At 41.5% G+C, this 17,439-nt stretch overlaps 1 protein-coding gene across 2 annotated transcripts in view; it reads left to right on the top strand.

The window, feature by feature from the left end:
* Positions 1-17,439, top strand: part of TRPC4 (transient receptor potential cation channel subfamily C member 4) — a 333,671-nt gene that overhangs the window by 176,130 nt on the left and 140,102 nt on the right. The gene's annotated exons all lie outside the window — the stretch shown is intronic.

Raw genomic sequence — 17,439 nt, 5'->3', positions numbered from 1 at the left:
CCTTATTTTTGTCTCTATAGGCAATCCTTGCTTACTGACTGCCTCATTTAGTGACCATTCCAAGTGAGGCTAGTGTAACAAATTAGTTCATGCATTTAGAACTATCACATGTTCCCACAGCCACATTATCTCCATTTGTGTCACCATTTATTTAAAGTGCTCCATGGCTTAGGACCTGGGTATATACGAGATTGCCTTCTGCCACCGATAGCCTCCCACTGGCCAATACGCTCCCACAGAGAGGGACTCCTCAGGGTGCCGTCAGCCAAATAATGTCGACTGGTGACACCCAGGGGGAGAGCCTTCTCTGTGGGAGCACCTGCCCTCTGGAATGAACTGCCCCCGGAGATTCGCATAATCCCCAACCTACGTACCTTTCACCGTGCCCTTAAGACTCTTTTGTTTCAACAGGCCGGGCTGGCTTAGAAAATGAATTTTAATTGGGTATTTGTAGTTTTTAATATAAAGGCCAAATTTTTAATATATTTTAAACTGTTTTTTAAATTGTGTGGGTATATGTTGTTTTAATATGGCTGTACACTGCCCTGAGTCCTTTGGGAGAAGGGTGGTATAAAAATTTAATAAATAAATAAATAAAAATAAATGTGATATTACTACAGAGTAACTGCAGTGTTTTGTTTAACAACCAAATGAGAAGACATCATAATCCTGTGGCAGTCATGTGATACATGGACTTAGTGACTTAGTGACTTAGTGACTATAGCCCTTAGTGATGCAGATACTGGTTGCAATTATGGTTTTTAACTGAGACCTACCTGTTTTTTCAATTATTTTACAGCTAAATACATATAGGTAGTCCTCAAATAACAAATAGTTGCTTAAAGACTGTTTTAAATTACAATGAACCCACTATAAAATATTATGCCACACACCCACTGTGCAGTCATATGATGGGCATTTTTAGTGCTTATAAAATCATAGGGCTTTTCCCGACCTCATTTGCTTCAGCTAGAGCCCAGTGCTCAAGGCTGTCAAGATCCTTCTGAATCTTGAATCTATCTTCCAAAGTGTTTCCCTCCCCCCAATTTGGTGTTGTCTGCATTTGATTAGTTCCCCTTTAATCTGCTTCTCTTGATAATTTATAAAGATGTTGAAGAGTATTAACCCAAAGCAGTATCTTAGCTGCCCCACTGCATGCTTCCCTCAATATTTATGTAGTTCCATTAAGACTACACACTGCATGTGATTGGTCAGACAATTGCAAATCTATTTGGTAGTGGTACTGTTTATCCCAGATTGGTCAGACAATTGCAAATCCATTTGGTAGTGGTACTGTTTATCCCATATTTTTCTGACTTACTAAGAAGTAAGCTGTAGTTTACTTTATCAAATGCATTGAAGTCCAAGTATATTATATTTATAGCATTTTGCTGGTCCAGTAATGTAGTCACTTTATGAAATAAGGCAATAAGGTTTGTCTGACATGATAAAACCATGCTGGCTTCTAGTAATCACCTTGTTCATTTCTAAGTGCTCATTATCAGAATGCAGTTAATAAAATAAATAATAGTACCATATTCAGAAGGCCAACAAACATCCTATGAACCAAATACTCATGAAAATAAAATTATTTTAATTGCTTTCCAAAAGGCAATGAGAGTTTGGCCCAGACACACCTTCTATGGCAATACATTCTACAATGTGAGAATCTGCCTTCTAATACATCCTCCTCTTATCTTCCCCCCAACCACAGCGGTAGACAGGCAACTGTTTTGAGAAGCAAACTTATCTTTCACAAATCTTTTTCTCTGTTCTATAACATAGGTCAGCCACTTTTTTCTGAAAACATATTTCAAACAGTCTATTCTTTTCATTTTTAACTATTCTCTCCAAGATGGTATTGGATTATGTACCTTGGGGAAAGGGAACCAAATGAAAGGAAAGAGATTTATATTAATTTAAATACCGTAATATAGTATTTCTTTGGGCTAATTGCAAAATAGAAAGTATCAGCACAATAAAATCACAATCTTTTCAAAATTACAAAGAGGCCAAAACAGTTGGCCTCTTTGTAATAAAACAGTAACCTAAAACAATTCTGTGAGAACTAAACCAGTTAAACGATCAGTGTTCACATCCTTGGGGGTTAATGAAAAAGTCAGGTGAAACAAAATAAATTTATTTGGATTCTTTTTTTGCAAATACTATCTACTTTATATACACTGGAATATATATGAAATATCCACTAAAACTTAAAAATAGGCTTTTTGGAGTAATTACAGAGTATGGTAGACATCAACCAGTATGGTTGACAGATGCCATTTCAATTATTAATTCTTATTTAGAAGGATATAGAATTGTTAAAAGTGTTTTAAGAGAGGCAGAGTATTTCATTCTGCTTTCGATAGCTTTTGGGCTCCAAAGTAACTTCCTGATATCAATTCAATCCTAAGAAGAAAAATAATAACTCCACTACTCCCACTTCACCCCATAATAGATTCCATTAGTCTTACTGAATTTCTATCTGAATCTGAAATTCTACCTTTCATCCTGTCCGTCATAGTTTTTGGTTGGAACTCATAGAATTTTGTTGGCAAAGACTGAATGAAAATAAGAATTGGATAGTTCTGCCTTTTTTATTTTAATCACTAAACAGATAGTGTACCAATTCAATTTCTTCATTATTTTCTGATTATATTTAAAGAAACTTAATACAGTATACAACGCTTCTACATAAGCATTAGCTTTGGGGATACGGAAGGGAGATAAATGGTAGGGATAGCAACTCTCTTTCCCTGGATCCAGGGGTGAAATGCTATCAGTTCACTCTGGTTTGGGCGAACCGGTAGTGATAAAAACTACCGGTTCGGACAAACAGATAGTAAAAAAAAAGCTACCAGTTCAAGTGAACCGGTAGTTAGCTACCGGTTCGGTTGAACTGGCAGTTTAAAAAGCTACCAGTTCAGGTGAACCAGTAGTTTTAAAAAGCTACCGGTTCCTTCAAACCAGTATTTCCAAAGATCAACTGTGGCGCTGAGCTGTGGCGCTGTGGCACAGAGTGGTGGTGGTGTTACGTACTGACGTACAGAGCACCTATTTGCATGCCCACCACTGATTGGATAATCTAGTGGCAGGAAAAAATGAACCACTGTCAGTGGCCAGCTAGATTGCCTGAGCTTTTTTAAAAGAGAGTTTTGGCAACCTGCCGGTGAGGCTTTTCTGATCGCCGCTAGAAATAAAGGTGCTGAAACTTCTTTCTGGGTTCCTCCTCTTATTTTGTGCCCCCTATCTAACACTAGCAATGAGGATGGGATGCTGAAGAGGACAAAAGGGGATAAGGGAACTGACCTTCACCTCGTGGCATCCGCAGCCATCTTAGCACGAGGCACGACCCTGCTCAGGCCAACCTAAGGATAACCAACTAAACCTCCCCTGCACCAGCCTTGTTTGACCCAAAGACGGAGGAATGGTTCACATATATGGGCCAATTCCATATGTTCCTGGAAGCTAACAACTACCAAGGCCTTCCAGACAACAGGAAAAGAGCCCGTTTTCTCACCTGTGGCATGAAGATCTACAAGATGGCATAGATCCTTGCATCACCTGTGGATATCAAATCAATAGCATGGTCGACCCTACAGAATGTCCTGTAGGACCACTATGCCCCCACTGCAACCCCAATGGTGAGCCGAAATGAATTTTATCACTGGTGGCAAAGAGAAGGTGAGACAATAAACAGTATGCAGTATGGCGCTAGACACAGGATCCTTCTTCACCACTGTGTCCTGGCGGACACTGAAGAGCCTCATCCCGACCATAGAAAAAAGACAACTCAAACTGCAGAACATCACCTTAAATGATTTCCAAGGAAATAGCATCCCAGTGCTGGGAAGAGCATCAGTGAAAGTCACTTTCAATGAGTTCTGTGGCCAACTGCCTCTGACCATCATCAAAAATGACAGACCCACCCTGCTGGGCATCAGGTGGTTCAAGCCCCTGGGATTAGGGGTCACCAGCACCCACAAAATCAGCAGAAACAAACTCAACAGGCTGCTGGCAGATTTTGGGGATGTTTTTAACGGGAGCCTAAGCAAGTATACAGGAAAACCTATATCTTTTAACCTAGAGACTAGTGTTACCCTGATCAGCTAAAACCCCGAAGGATTCCGTTTGTACTCCCGCCAAAAGTAGATGCGCAACTAGACAAACTAGTTGCCCAAGGGGTGGTGGAGCCAATTGACCACGCCACGTGGGAGATCCCAATAGTCACCCCAATTAAGCTGGACAGGTCGGTTCACATCTGCACTGACTATAAATGCACATTAAATAAAGCGTTACAATAGAGTGCATACCCACTGCATTCACTTGGAAATGGGAAAATATTCACTAAACTAGACTTAGCACAAGCGTATCAGCAATTACCGGTAGATGTTGCTACCATGGAAGCACAAACCATTGTGACACACCGTGGGGCATTTAAATGTAACCGGTTGCAATTCGGAGTGAGCGTGGCCCGGGGACTATTCCAGAGTATGATGGAGTGCCTCCTATAGGGCATTCTGGGAATGGTCCCCTACTTTGATGGTGTTCTCATGTCTGGGAAGACCAAAGAACAATTGCTTGACTGGAAGAAACCTTGGGGAGGTTCCAAAAGAAAGGTCTTAAAGTCAAAAAGGAGAAATGCAAAATTGGTGTGAAGGAAGTCGAATTCTTGGGATACTTAATTGATGGTTCAGGGATCCATCCCACAGATAGTAAGATCAAGCATATAAATCGAACTAATAAATAAATAAATAAAGGCAATTAAAGAAGGCCCAACCCCAAAGAACAAAAACGAACTCCAGGCTTTCCTGGGACTGTTAAACTTTTATAGCACCACTGTTGCTGAGCCATTGCACAGACTACTAGGGAAGACTGCCATGTGGACCTGGAGATGGGAGAAGCCCACGCATTTGCCACTGTTAAAGACATATTATCCTCAGACAGTGTTCTCATACATATAATGAAACTCTTCCCCTATTAGTGACTTGCGATGTTTCTCCTTTTGGAGTGGGAGCTGTCCTTAGCCACCAGCTACCAGATGGCTCAGAGGCTCCCATTGCATTCTATTCGAAAATGTTATCACCCACTGAGAGGAATTACAGCCAATTAGACAAGAAGCCTTGGCTGCAGTGGTGGGAATAAAATGGTTTCATGAATATGTGTATGGGAGGCAATTTGAACTCATCACCGACCACAATCCCTTTTGGGTCTTATTGCTGGGGACCAATAAACACCGAATTATATGTTCCCCAGAATGGCAAGGTGGTCAATTTTCCTGATGGGGTATGACTACAAGCTTGTGCACCAGCCAGGGAAAATCATAACCAATGCTGATGCACTCAGCAGGTGCCCCCTGCCAGAGTTCATTGAGGACCCAGCCCCCGTCACACAAATATTACTCATAGACATTGGAACTGCCAGCCTAGTCTCATCAAATGGGATAGCAGAGTACATGAGGAAAGATAAAATGTTACCTAAAGTTTTGAACTGGGTGTTGAGGGGGTGTCTGCAAGAGAAATTAGGAGAGGAATTTAAAACATTCCAGACTAAACAATTTGAGCTGTTGACTCTAAAGGGATGCCTGTTGTGGGGGGGGAGAGTGATTTTGCTACATGAATTAAGGAAACAAGTCCTGGAAACATTACACGTGGGTCACCTGGGGATTGTAAGAATGAAGGCATTGGCTTGAAGTTATATATGGTGATCAAACTTGGACTGGGATATTATAGAATGGGTGGCCACCTGCATGCTGTGCCAGGAAAACCAGCCAGCTCCATGCCGGGCACCCATCAGGGAGTGGGAAGTGCCTAAGGGCCCATGGTCATGGATTCACATTGACTTCGCAGGGCCTATGGGGGAACAAACATTCTTAATTGTGGTTGATGCTTATTCAAAATGGCTAGAGGTAGTCACCATGCCTAACCTGACCATGAGCACTAAGGGAAATCTTTGTAACCCATGGGTTACCAGGCATACTTCTATCCAACAACAGACCACAATTGACCACAAAAGCAATTGAATCGTTCCTGGCAGAACAAGGAATTAGGCATGCTCTGGTCGCCCCATTCAGTCCATCAAGTAATGGTCAAGTGGAACGAATGGGCCCCGGCAACTGGCAAGAAAAAATAGACAAATTTTTTAGAATAGAAGTCCGGCAGAGTTATTGATGGGACGGAAATTAAGGTCACAGTTAGATAGGCTGCACCCCCATTATCACCCTGAGACACCGCTGGACTCGACCAGGCAGACCAGGGCATTTGAAAAAGGAGATCTAGTATTTGCCCAAAACTACACAGAGTATCCCATTTGGGTATGAGCTCGGGTAGTAGCTTTAACGGGGCCAAGTAGGATGGCCGGGTGTGGAGAAGGCACATTGACCAACTCTGGAATAGACTGGGAGAGTCCTGGTTGAGGCAACAAGAAGACCCTGCAGTCCAACCAGACCCAAGCCATTCTCGAGCGCAAAATGATCCTTTGCCCCGAGGAACATTCAAACCTGCACCCAGCAATTCACACAATAGAAAACCGGCCCTAACTCCAAATGCACCAAAACCCTAGACTCAAGCCCAATGGAAGAATGCGAACACTTATCTGAAGAAGTGGGAGTCCAGCGAAGCAATCCAGGAGCCGGAGAAGGAGGAGCCGGGGTGGAGTCCTCTACACCCTTGGGAGTGTTCCAGGAGATTCCTTTCGAGGACTCAAGAGTGGCAGCAGGCCTGACTGTCCAGGCCGCCGCCGCTGGAACAAATGAACCGTGCAGGTCCGATCGCGCCCACAAGCGCCCTGCCTACCTGTGTGACTACATAACTCAAGTCCAAACCTGATTGGTTAGGTTCCATCTAGGAGGGGAGGGATGTTATGTACTGATGTACATGATGTACGGAGCACCTAGCATGCCTGCTGCTGATTGGATAATCTAGCGGCAAGGAAAAATGAACTGCTGTCAGTGGCTGGCTAGACTGCCAGAGCTCTTTTAAAAGAGAGTTTTGGTGGCCTGCCGGCGAGGCTTTTCTAATTGTGGCTAGAAATACAAGTGCTGAAACTTCCTCCTGAGTTCCTCCTCTTATTTTGTGCCCCCTATCTAACTGGTGGATGGCATGGTTTTGAGGACCAGTCATAAATACCTCTTGTTCAGTGCTGTCATATCTTTGAACAGTTGTTGAACAAGTGGTCGATATGCAAGGGCTACCTGTTCTCATCATACTATTGCCATTTTGGGTAAGCAGTATTAAGAAAAGTACAGAAAGGGAGTAAGAAATACTAAGCCAAGGGAACTAAAGGCATGAGGTAAGAAAAAGAAATAAAACTAAATCTTTCATTATATTTCTCCATACCTCCATAGGTGTCTAGGGCAATTCACCATGGCCAGGTCAGTGCAGATGGGTGGAACAGACAGAATGGCATGGCTGCATTGGCACAGATGATTCAGCACAGATAACTTGGCACACCCAGGTTGATGCGGACGGTGAGAGTGACTGGGTCAATGTGGACAGGTCGGCACACCTGTGTGGGTATCACCGCATTGGCACAATACAAGTCTCCCCAGTCAACTGGATATGGGGACAATTCGGCGTCCCACTAGAAGAAACATCAGCCCTAATGTACCAGCCAATGGGACATAGGGACAAGAACAACTGGCAGTAAGGGGAATCGCTGCTAAGGGACTATTTGGACCAAGCAAGGACACCCACCCCCCTCCAAAGATACATTATCCCATTCCGGATCCAAAGTGTGGTGGAGCATTGGGAGCAACTTGGTGACATTTAGGGTTTGAGGGTTTTGCCAGACATGGCAGGGGGGATGTTGATTAGAAAGTTGTCCAAGAGCCCAGCCTATTTCTTTTTTACTCCAAAGAAAGCCAGCCCCTCAGAGCTTCTTCTTCAACAAAGCTTGTGATGGTAAGCTGAAAAGATGAATGCATGTCTAAGTACATTTATATGGGAATAATTCCTACCACACAAAAAGAATTTGGATAGGCATATTCAGGAGAATGAAATAAGGTTCCCCCCCACATTGTAAAAGAAGGATTCAAGAGAGGATTTGTGCAACTGGGGAAGGAAATTATCCCCCCCAGCTGCACAAATCCACTCTTGAATGCAGGATTGAAAACTCACCCCCTTGTAATAAATAATAATAATAAACAGTACTTTTATATGGAAAGACTGGCCGTGTGTTATACACCAAGGTTTTTGGTTTTTTTTACAAGTGGGTTGTTTTTCGATCCTGCATTCAAAAGAGGATTTGTGCAACTGAGGTGGGTGATTTCCTCCCCCCACACACACACAGTCTTGAACCTTTCATTCACAACCGGGGGGGGGGGGGGGAATAATCAGCAGATTATAGAAGGATCTAAATGTAAGGGTCTAAAAAGTAAATTATAAATGTGTTTATAATTATAAATCCTTTGGCAGCATTATCATTGAATTGGGGGAAGAAGCAAGGACAGTAAAATTGTACCAGGGATCCAATAGAATGATATGGTAGTGTCACTGCGCAATGTACATCTGGAGCAATAGGCCAGCCTTAATTATGAGCTCTGTCCTAACCCTATTCCATTCCCCTGAATTTGCCTAGGCAAATTCTTTTTTATGTGCTGGGAATTATTCCCATGCATTCACCTTTTCGAATTATCATGCAAAGTTTTAGCTGAAGAAGAAGCCTCATTGAACACTTCAGAGCTGGCTTTCTTTGGAGTAAAAGAATAGGCCAGGCTCTGGGACAACTTGCTCCATCAATACCTCCCCCATGGCTAGCAAAAATCTCAAACCCTAAATGTCACCAAGTTGTTCCTGCCACTCCACCACATCTTGGACCTGGAATGGAACAATATTTCTTCTGGGGGAGGGGGAGTTCTCTGCTTGGTCCAAATTGTCTCTTAGCAATGATTCCCTTCACCACCAATTGTCCCAGTCAGCCAGCACATTAGGAGCTGATTATGGAACCAAGTTGTCCCCATGGTGATTTGTTCCATGCCGACTTGGCCACGCCCACCAATGTGCACCAACCTGGTCACACTAAGTTATCTGCGCCGAGTCATCCAGACCCACCCGGCATGCCCACCCATCTGGGCTGACCTGATCACTGTGAGTTGTCCCATTCCACCTCCGTATCTATCATTGTATGCAATCCTTGCTTTCATCACACCAATGTACAGTTTCAGCTTCATGCAGCCATGATTTCCTCAGTCTTCTCCTTTCCTCTGACTACACTCAGTCTGCATATATATGTTTTGTATTTCTATCTGTATTCATTCTCTCAAACTACCAGTGCATTTATCTCATATTGGATGTTCACTTTTTTGTTTAAATTTAATTATAATCCATTCACTCTATAACTCATCTCATACGGTACATACTTAAGTTCCCTGTTCTTCTGCTTTCAGCGTATTCTTTTTTTCACTTCTAGATAGTCATTTTTATTTCTTTTAACAAGTAGAAATTGCTCACAACAAGCCACAAAATACCCACTATCTCTCTGCATCATTTGAACATCTTAAAAGTTCTATTCATTTTTAAATCTTTACCAAACATTCTAACCAATCCATCTGTTGGTTCTAGTTTTCAATACTTTTACCGTGTTTCCCCGAAAATATGACATGTCCTGAAAATAAGGCCAAACCTGATTTTTGGGGTGGGCATAAATATACACCCTCCCCAAAAATAAGCCCTAGTGAAGGGTTGGGCATGGGCAGCACAGAAGGCAGCTCTTCCCTTCCCCAGTCAGCTAATGGCAGCTGGGCTCCTTAATGGCAACCCGCGGATCACCTTAGCTGATTGGGAGCTGCCTCTCATTCTATTTCTCCCCAGCATTCTTGGTCCTCGCCTGCCTCCCATCCATCCATCCATCCATCCCCCTTGCCTGAAAACTCTTGCCCCGCTCGCAAGAGAGAAGCTGCCCGGCACCTCTTGCCACTTGGTGCCCACCCAGAGGACACCCCCTCTCTGGCCAGGCAGAGTGCCACTCACCGACCAAGCAGTATTCCAGGATCATGATGTGGGTGAAGCCGGTGAGCACCAGGTCCTTGAGGAGTCCGCCCCGCCGCCATCCCAGCACTGAGGATGGCATAGTGGGAGGTTGTTTTTGAAAATTCTGCTAAACCAAATGCCTGTCAACCACATTTAACATACTGTTCAATTTCCTTTATTGTATCATCTTCCATTGAGATCCGTTGGCCAAGGTATATGTAGTGGTCTACTACCAGTATATCTAGTTCTTCTCCAGATATAATTTTTTTCTTTCTTTGGTAAATTTATTAAAAATAACCTGGGTCTTTTTCAGGTTTATTTTTAAGCTCTTATTTTGTGCAACTCTTGTAGGTATTTTTGTAGTTCTTCTGGGTCTTGTGTGAAGAGAACAACATCATCTGCAAATCTTTATAAGTGCCATTGATTTTTATTCCATCTTTTGCCCAGTCTACCATGTTTCCTTAAAAATAACACCCAGTCTTATTTTCTTTCAGTCTCGAAAGCAATAGAGCTTATTTTGGGGGATGTCTTATTTTTTTTATGTACAGGAGGCAGTGAGCATGGGGGCTGACAGAAATGGGAGTTCCACTACTGCCCAGCCCCTCCCTCTCCATCCCATCATCTGCATGCCTGCAGCTGCAATGGGGCAAGCTCTCAGTGCACCCCGCTCTCTGACCACCCTTCCTGCTGGCCCTGCTTCTGCTGAAACACTGGAGCGCGGGTCTTGCTCAGTGTGCTGCTATCATACAACAAGTCAGAAGGCCATGCGGCACATCGAGATCACCTGCTCCCCCCCCCACGGGGTGGGTTCTAAAAATTTTTACTACCAGTTCTGTGGGCGTGGCTTATTTTGTGGGCGTGGCTTGATGGTCATGTGACAATTATTTAGGATTTAGAAGAGGTACTGCTTGCAGAGCTGTACCGATCTACCCATTTCTTTTTTGCAGGCACTGGTATACCCATTTATTTTTTCAGGCACTGATCTACTCATGTATTTTTGCAGATACTGATCTATCATATATTTTTACAGGCACTGGTCTACCCATTTATTTTTGCAGGCACTGATCTACTCATGTATTTTTGTAGGCACTGGTCTACTCATTTGTTTTCTTTTAACATTGATCAGCTGTAGCCCCTTTGAAGCCCCGCGGCAAGAGTTTAAACAGTTTTTTTCCCTCTAGCCATCAGCTGGGACTCAGGCAGCAATAGATTGGGGGTGGGGCCAAATAAAAGGTAAGAATAACGCGGCAGGATCCTTGGGGTGGAGGCCACCTGGTGCAATGCTCTGCTGCAGCTCTGGAGCAAACCTCTGCTTTCCCTGCACAGGATTGGAAGGCTGAAGACTTCCGCAGCCTTTGCCGACCAACCTCCATCCTGTACCTCCTGCTGCTGGCCTCATGCTGCTCTTGGCATGGCTGCTTCTGCAGGGCTGCAACAGACCTCCTGCCCGCCGAAGCCATGAAGGGGCGCAGCCCAAAGGCGATGGCGAGTGAGGCAGCATGGCTCCACTCTCGGCTGGGCTGCTCCTGCCAGCCTTCCAATGCCCCTTTGCCAGCAGTCACCAGTGGACCTCCAGAGGCTGCAGAGGCCTCCAACCTTACAATCCTGTGCAGGGAAGGTGGAGGTTTGCTCACAGTTATTGTTTCTGATCCAGGTCTCGCCTAATCTGTACTCATACCTTTGATTTTTACTGCCTAAATGTAAAAGTTTGCTTTTCTCCACATTAAAATTCATTTTGTTGGATAGGGACCATTGTTCAAGTTTGTCAAGATCTTTTTGGATCCTGAACTTGTCTTCTGGGGTGTTGGCTATTCCTGCCAGTTTAATATTAAATTTGATGAGTTCCCTTTCTATTCCCTCATCTAAGTCATTTATGAAGATATTGAAGAGTACTGGGCCTAAGACGGAGCCTTGTGGTACCCCATTACTTACTTCTCTCCATGAGGATGATGTACCATTAAGGACTACTCATTGAGTAGAGTTTGTCAGCCAGCTACAAATCCATCTGGTGGTAATGTTGTCTATTCCACTTTTACATTCTATTCCAAGTAGGTTGTGGTCTACTTTGTCTAATGCCTTACTGAAATCTAAGTATACCATGCCCAAAGCATTTCACTCGTCTATTAATTTAGTGACTTTATCAAACAATGAAATAAGATTGGTATGGTATGATCTGTTTTTAACAAATCTGTGCTGGCTACTAGTTATAACTTTATTTGCTTCTAGTTGTTCGCAGGTCTTTTCCAGGATCTTCCCAGGTATTGATGTTAAACTGATCGATATGTAGTTTCCTGGGTCTGTTTTTTTTTTTTTTCATTTCTTGAAGATGGGAGCCACATCAGCACTTTTCCAATTCTCAGGTACATTCCCTATGCTCCAGGATTTTTGAAAGATATGGTACAATGGTTCTGAGATATAATCTGCAACCTCCTTCAGAATTCTGGGGTGTAATCTGTCAGGTCCCAGTGATTTATGTTCATCAGGGTCAGATAGGTGTTCTCTTACCATTGTGCTGTAGCCACTTCTCAACCCTACCTGTTCCTTTGCCTGTATATTATTTAATGTTCTCAATATTCTTTTTGCTATTATCTTGGTGAAAACTTTGTAGATGTCTAAAAGAAGGCTTATTCAGCGATAGTTCTTTAAATCATCTTGGGCCCCTTTCTTGTGTATAAGAACCACTTCACCATTTTTCCATGCATCAAGTATTTTTTCTTCTCTGAGGCATCTCGAGTATAGTTTTGCTAATATCCTGTATAAATTGTGACCACCAGCTTTCAGCATTTCAACTGTAACAGTCATTTCCTGAAGCTTAGCCATTTTTTTAACATGACATTATTAATATAGTCAGTTTGTTGCAGCACACACAATCAGACACACAATTAAATAATTCTTCAGGATTCAGCAACATAAGAAAATTTATTTATATACAATATCCAGTGGTGGGATTCTGCCGGTTCTAGGCAGTTTGGCCGAACCGTTTGTTAAATTGCTGGCTCGCCCCGCCCCTTGCCCCGCCCCTCTGCACCACTGGGTGAGGGGTGGGCGAGCCAGCAATTTAACAAACGGTTTGGTGTTTTTTTTATAATTTTATTGGCCTCGCAGCTGCCGCGGGGCTTCAAAGGGCCGCCCTACAGCTGATCAGTGTTAAAAGAAAACAAATGAGTAGATCGGTGCCTGCAAATATAAATGGGTAGACCCAGTTGTGGGATTCTACTTTGGTAGAACCGGTTGTTAAGTAGTTAAGCCAGTGGTTGCCAAAGTGGGCGGTACCGCCCCCTGGGGGGCTGTGGAATGCCTTAGGGGGGCAGTAAGCGGCAAGGGGGGCAGCAGAGGGACGCTAGAGGCAAAGGGGACTGACGGGGGCTAAGTGGCAAGGAGGGTGCCCCCCCCTTTGACCTGTGCCTCGCAGCACTTACCTCCTTGCAAGCAAACAGCAAGAAAAAAAAACAGCCCCTTTCAGCTTCAGCATAGGTTAATTACCATGATTAGATCGGCCTCCGACTCTCAGCTGATTCGCTCTCAGCTGTTTCGCAGGCTCGTTTGCAAGCTCTTGTTTTGCAAGCTCTTTGCTTGCTGCAAAGAGTGCTGGAGCAGATTTTTTTTTTCCCTAGCTAAAAGGAAACTGAAAGTAAAGCAGGCTCTGCTGCAATGTGACAAAATGAGGCAGGGAGAGAGATTTCTTTTTCTTTTTCTTTCTCCTCACCAAAAAAGGTAGGTGCAAACAATGGGAAATTTAGGGCAAAAGAGGAGAGTTCAAGATTTTAAAACACAAAAGAAAAAAAGCTCTATTTAACTAGGGAATTGTAATAATTGAGATACTATTAATTGTATATTGTGTTGAAAGCAGAAATAGTTAAGTTGTGGTTTGGAGGAATATATGGGGGAAATTATTTGGTTTATTATTATTGGTAAATATAATTAATTGATTTGTAAGAAATTGGATTGCATGGAAATAATTGGAATATTCATGTTCATATTGATTAATATACAAAAAAGATAGTTATATAACTAATTGATCTATATTAAAATGTTGAATTTGTATTAAACAACTGTATTACATAATTACATAATTAACCAATGTGAGGATGGATATAAAAATAGATGACAATGGGAAGGGGTATAATATAGAATAGAAGGGAAAAATTGAATTTGATTAAGATTAGAGATGAGGATGAAGGATAATATTGGTTTTTTAAAAAAAATAGATGAGGAATAAATATGGCAAAAAGGAAATATAGAAATTGTAAATTTAATTGAAATGACTAAACACTGTTTAAATTTGTGAACTGGCCAAATACTCTGTTCAAAGAAAATACATTGTATGTTTGTATGTGTGTTTCTAATTATTGTTATTTATTCATATTTGTTCTTTTTTATTCTTTAAAGTTTAACAATTCATTCTTTATTTTAATATCTTTATATTTGTTTGGGGTTGGCTTTCTTCCCATTCATCTTTTTTATTGTACAGCAATCTTTCTCCTCAAACCTACCACCTCTCTCTTTTCTTTCCTTCTTACTTTCTCATCCCCCCTTCTTCTTCTCCTCCCTACTTCCTCTTCCTTTCTCCTTCTCCTCCTCTTTTCCTCCCTCTCTTACCCTCACTCCTACTCTAATTTCCCTTCCCTTCCTTCATCCCTCTCTATTGCTGTATCCTTTTATGCATATGGACTACTCAGAGGGCTGAAAAAGTTATTTTTGACTGGTCCTCGCACTTTTGACCAGTCCTCGAACTTACGACTGTCCTCACATTTTACGTTTTTGCCCTATCTTGTCACCATAGTGAAGAGAAGCAGTTGTGAAATGAGTGACATGGTTAAGAATGCTACAATGGGCATAAATGATGACCAGTCATAAGTGCGAAGACCGGTCAAAAGTGCGAGGACCTGTCAGAAATCACTTTTTTCAGCCCTTTGGGTAGTCCTTTTGTGCACATGGACTACTCAGAGGGCTGAAAAAGTTATTTTTGCCTGGTCCTTGCACTTTTGACCAGTCCTCAAACTTACGACTGTCCTCACATTTTACGTTTTTGCCCTATCTTGTCACCATAATGAAGAGAAGCAGTTGTGAAATGAGTGACATGGTTGTTAAGAATGCTGCACAGGCATAAATGTGAGGATGGTCATAAGTGCGAGGACAGGTCAAAAGTGTGAGGACCAGTCAGAAATGACTTTTTTCAGCCCTCTGAGTAGTCCCTATGCACATAGCCACGCCTACCCGGTCACATGACCAGCTAGCCACGCCCACCCGGTCACATGACCACCAAGCCACGCCCCCCACCTAAGCCAACGCCCACAGAACTGGTTGTTAAAAAAATTGAATCCCACCACTGACAATACCATACATCAGAAGTCAGCATACAAAATCATAGATCATATATATATATTCACCTCCTCTAATATTACCAACAAGCACTTCATATTAATATATTCATAAATACATTAAAAGGCCAAGAAGACATTACACATTGTCTTATTCCCTGCTCAGTAGGTTAATTAATCTACATCTGCAGTTTTATCATTTTTCCACATTCTAACAATATTTATGATTTCCTTTTCATCATTTCTTGATGAGTAACATTTCCAGCATTTGTTTCAATTTAACATACAGCTTAACCTACATATTAATATCATTTTAATATAAATTTTAAAAATACTTCTTCCAGTATCCCAGTTTTATCTTAAATCATTTTATTTTTATTCCTGTTCACTCTAGTGGACACGCTTTGTTCATCCACTTCTCATTTTCAAAAAAGGGACAGAATCACTATGTGTGGGTTGGGTGGCCATATAATGAATGTATATAATATATGCACATTATATGAAATTTTATGCAATATTTTCAAAAAAGATGACCACATTTTTTAACTCTATGTACGATTTTTATTTCTATTAAAACCACTCTGCATTTTCTCATCCTAATTTAACTGTAATTATTCCTTGCTTTATTTGACTACATTTATTACAATAATTTTTTTTCTGTTATACTGATTATACAGTGTCTTTTTCTCAGCTTTTTGTACTTGACACTACTAAATACATAATATCTAACATTAGATGAATAAATAAACTGGAGAAACATGTAATAGAAAAAAATAACAGAAATCATCATGCATACGTGAAGCACAAGCATTTACTCAGTTCTTACTTCATTAAAACTTGCTGTAATTTGCAAGCAAAATTTAAAGATATAGGTGGGTTTTTATCCACGAGTAGATGTCTTTAATTAAAATAAGTATGAGTGCTCAGGAAAATATGTAAATAGTAGAGACAAGTGTCAAGTTAACAGCAAAGGATGTGAACTGTTGTTTAATGGTATCAGCACTGTACATATTTATTTGTTTGTTTGTTTAATTTATGTTCCACCTGTTTTTTCAGCAATGACTCTGGGCAGCTTACAAACATAAAACTTTTAATAGGCATTAAAATAATAAAACAATAAATAAAACAATAATAAAGACATGTTCTTTTTTGTATTCGGTGTGTAATCTGGCAGTTCTCCTGGACTCAAGACTCCTAGTCAAGAAGCAGGTGGCAGTCATGGTCAGGAGAGGAGACCCTTTTCTCAACTGTGGGTTGTGTGCCAGTTACACCCTTTCCTGGACCAACAATCCCTACTCATAGTCACTCATGCTCTAGTCATCTCCCCTCTTGACTATTGCAAAGCATTCTACAAGGGGATTGAAAAGCATCCAGAAGCTCCAATTGATTAAAAATGCAGTGGCCCGCATGGTTTTGTTATGGAAGAAGGAATTAAAGAAACATCCCTTCAGGGCAGACAGAATCAGTTTATTTATTTATTTATTGCAATAAAGGATCAGACCGGTATCATTACCAAAAAAGTCTGAACAAAGTATAAAATGGAGACCTCAGTCTTTATACATTTTCAAACAAAGGATTCTGTTAACTCAGCAATTCATATGGTCATATACATTTGTCATTTTTAATTGACATTTCCTAATTACTGTTTCATTTTATTCTCTGCCAACATTCATAATTCTTTTAGCCAATTACTGAAGCATAGATTCAAATCATCTTCTGATGATAGACAACTTTTAACTCATGTGGATCCCCTTGACCTAACCAACCTTTAAGCTGTATGTCATTAGAATGTTCCTTTCTTCTGACAACTTAGAGGCCACCTAGAGGTACCAAAAGGATTTTGGCTGAGTTTGTACTTTTTCCAACCGGATGCATTGCTTTTTAGAATAGAGTGAATAGAAAGTTATCCAGTGGTCATCTATCAGAGCCCGCTTCATTTACATTATTCCCCCCTCTGAAAGTTTTTCAATGCAGAAACTTTCACTATTCTCATATAAGTTTAACTTCTGAGTATACAAAGTTCCAATAAACAAATCTACAATATATAAATTCTAACAAAATATAAGTAATAAAAGTAAAGAATAGGTAGTTCTTGATTGTTTTTTTTTTTACTCTCTTGATTCTTGGGGAGATTTTCTCCTTCTTTCTAC

The sequence above is a fragment of the Pituophis catenifer genome, unplaced genomic scaffold (genome assembly GCF_029215685.1).
Source record: "Pituophis catenifer annectens isolate HBS135680 unplaced genomic scaffold, rPitCat1.0.hap2 SCAF_2, whole genome shotgun sequence".
Lineage (NCBI taxonomy): Eukaryota > Metazoa > Chordata > Lepidosauria > Squamata > Colubridae > Pituophis > Pituophis catenifer.
This window is presented reverse-complemented; position numbering and strand designations above follow the sequence as displayed.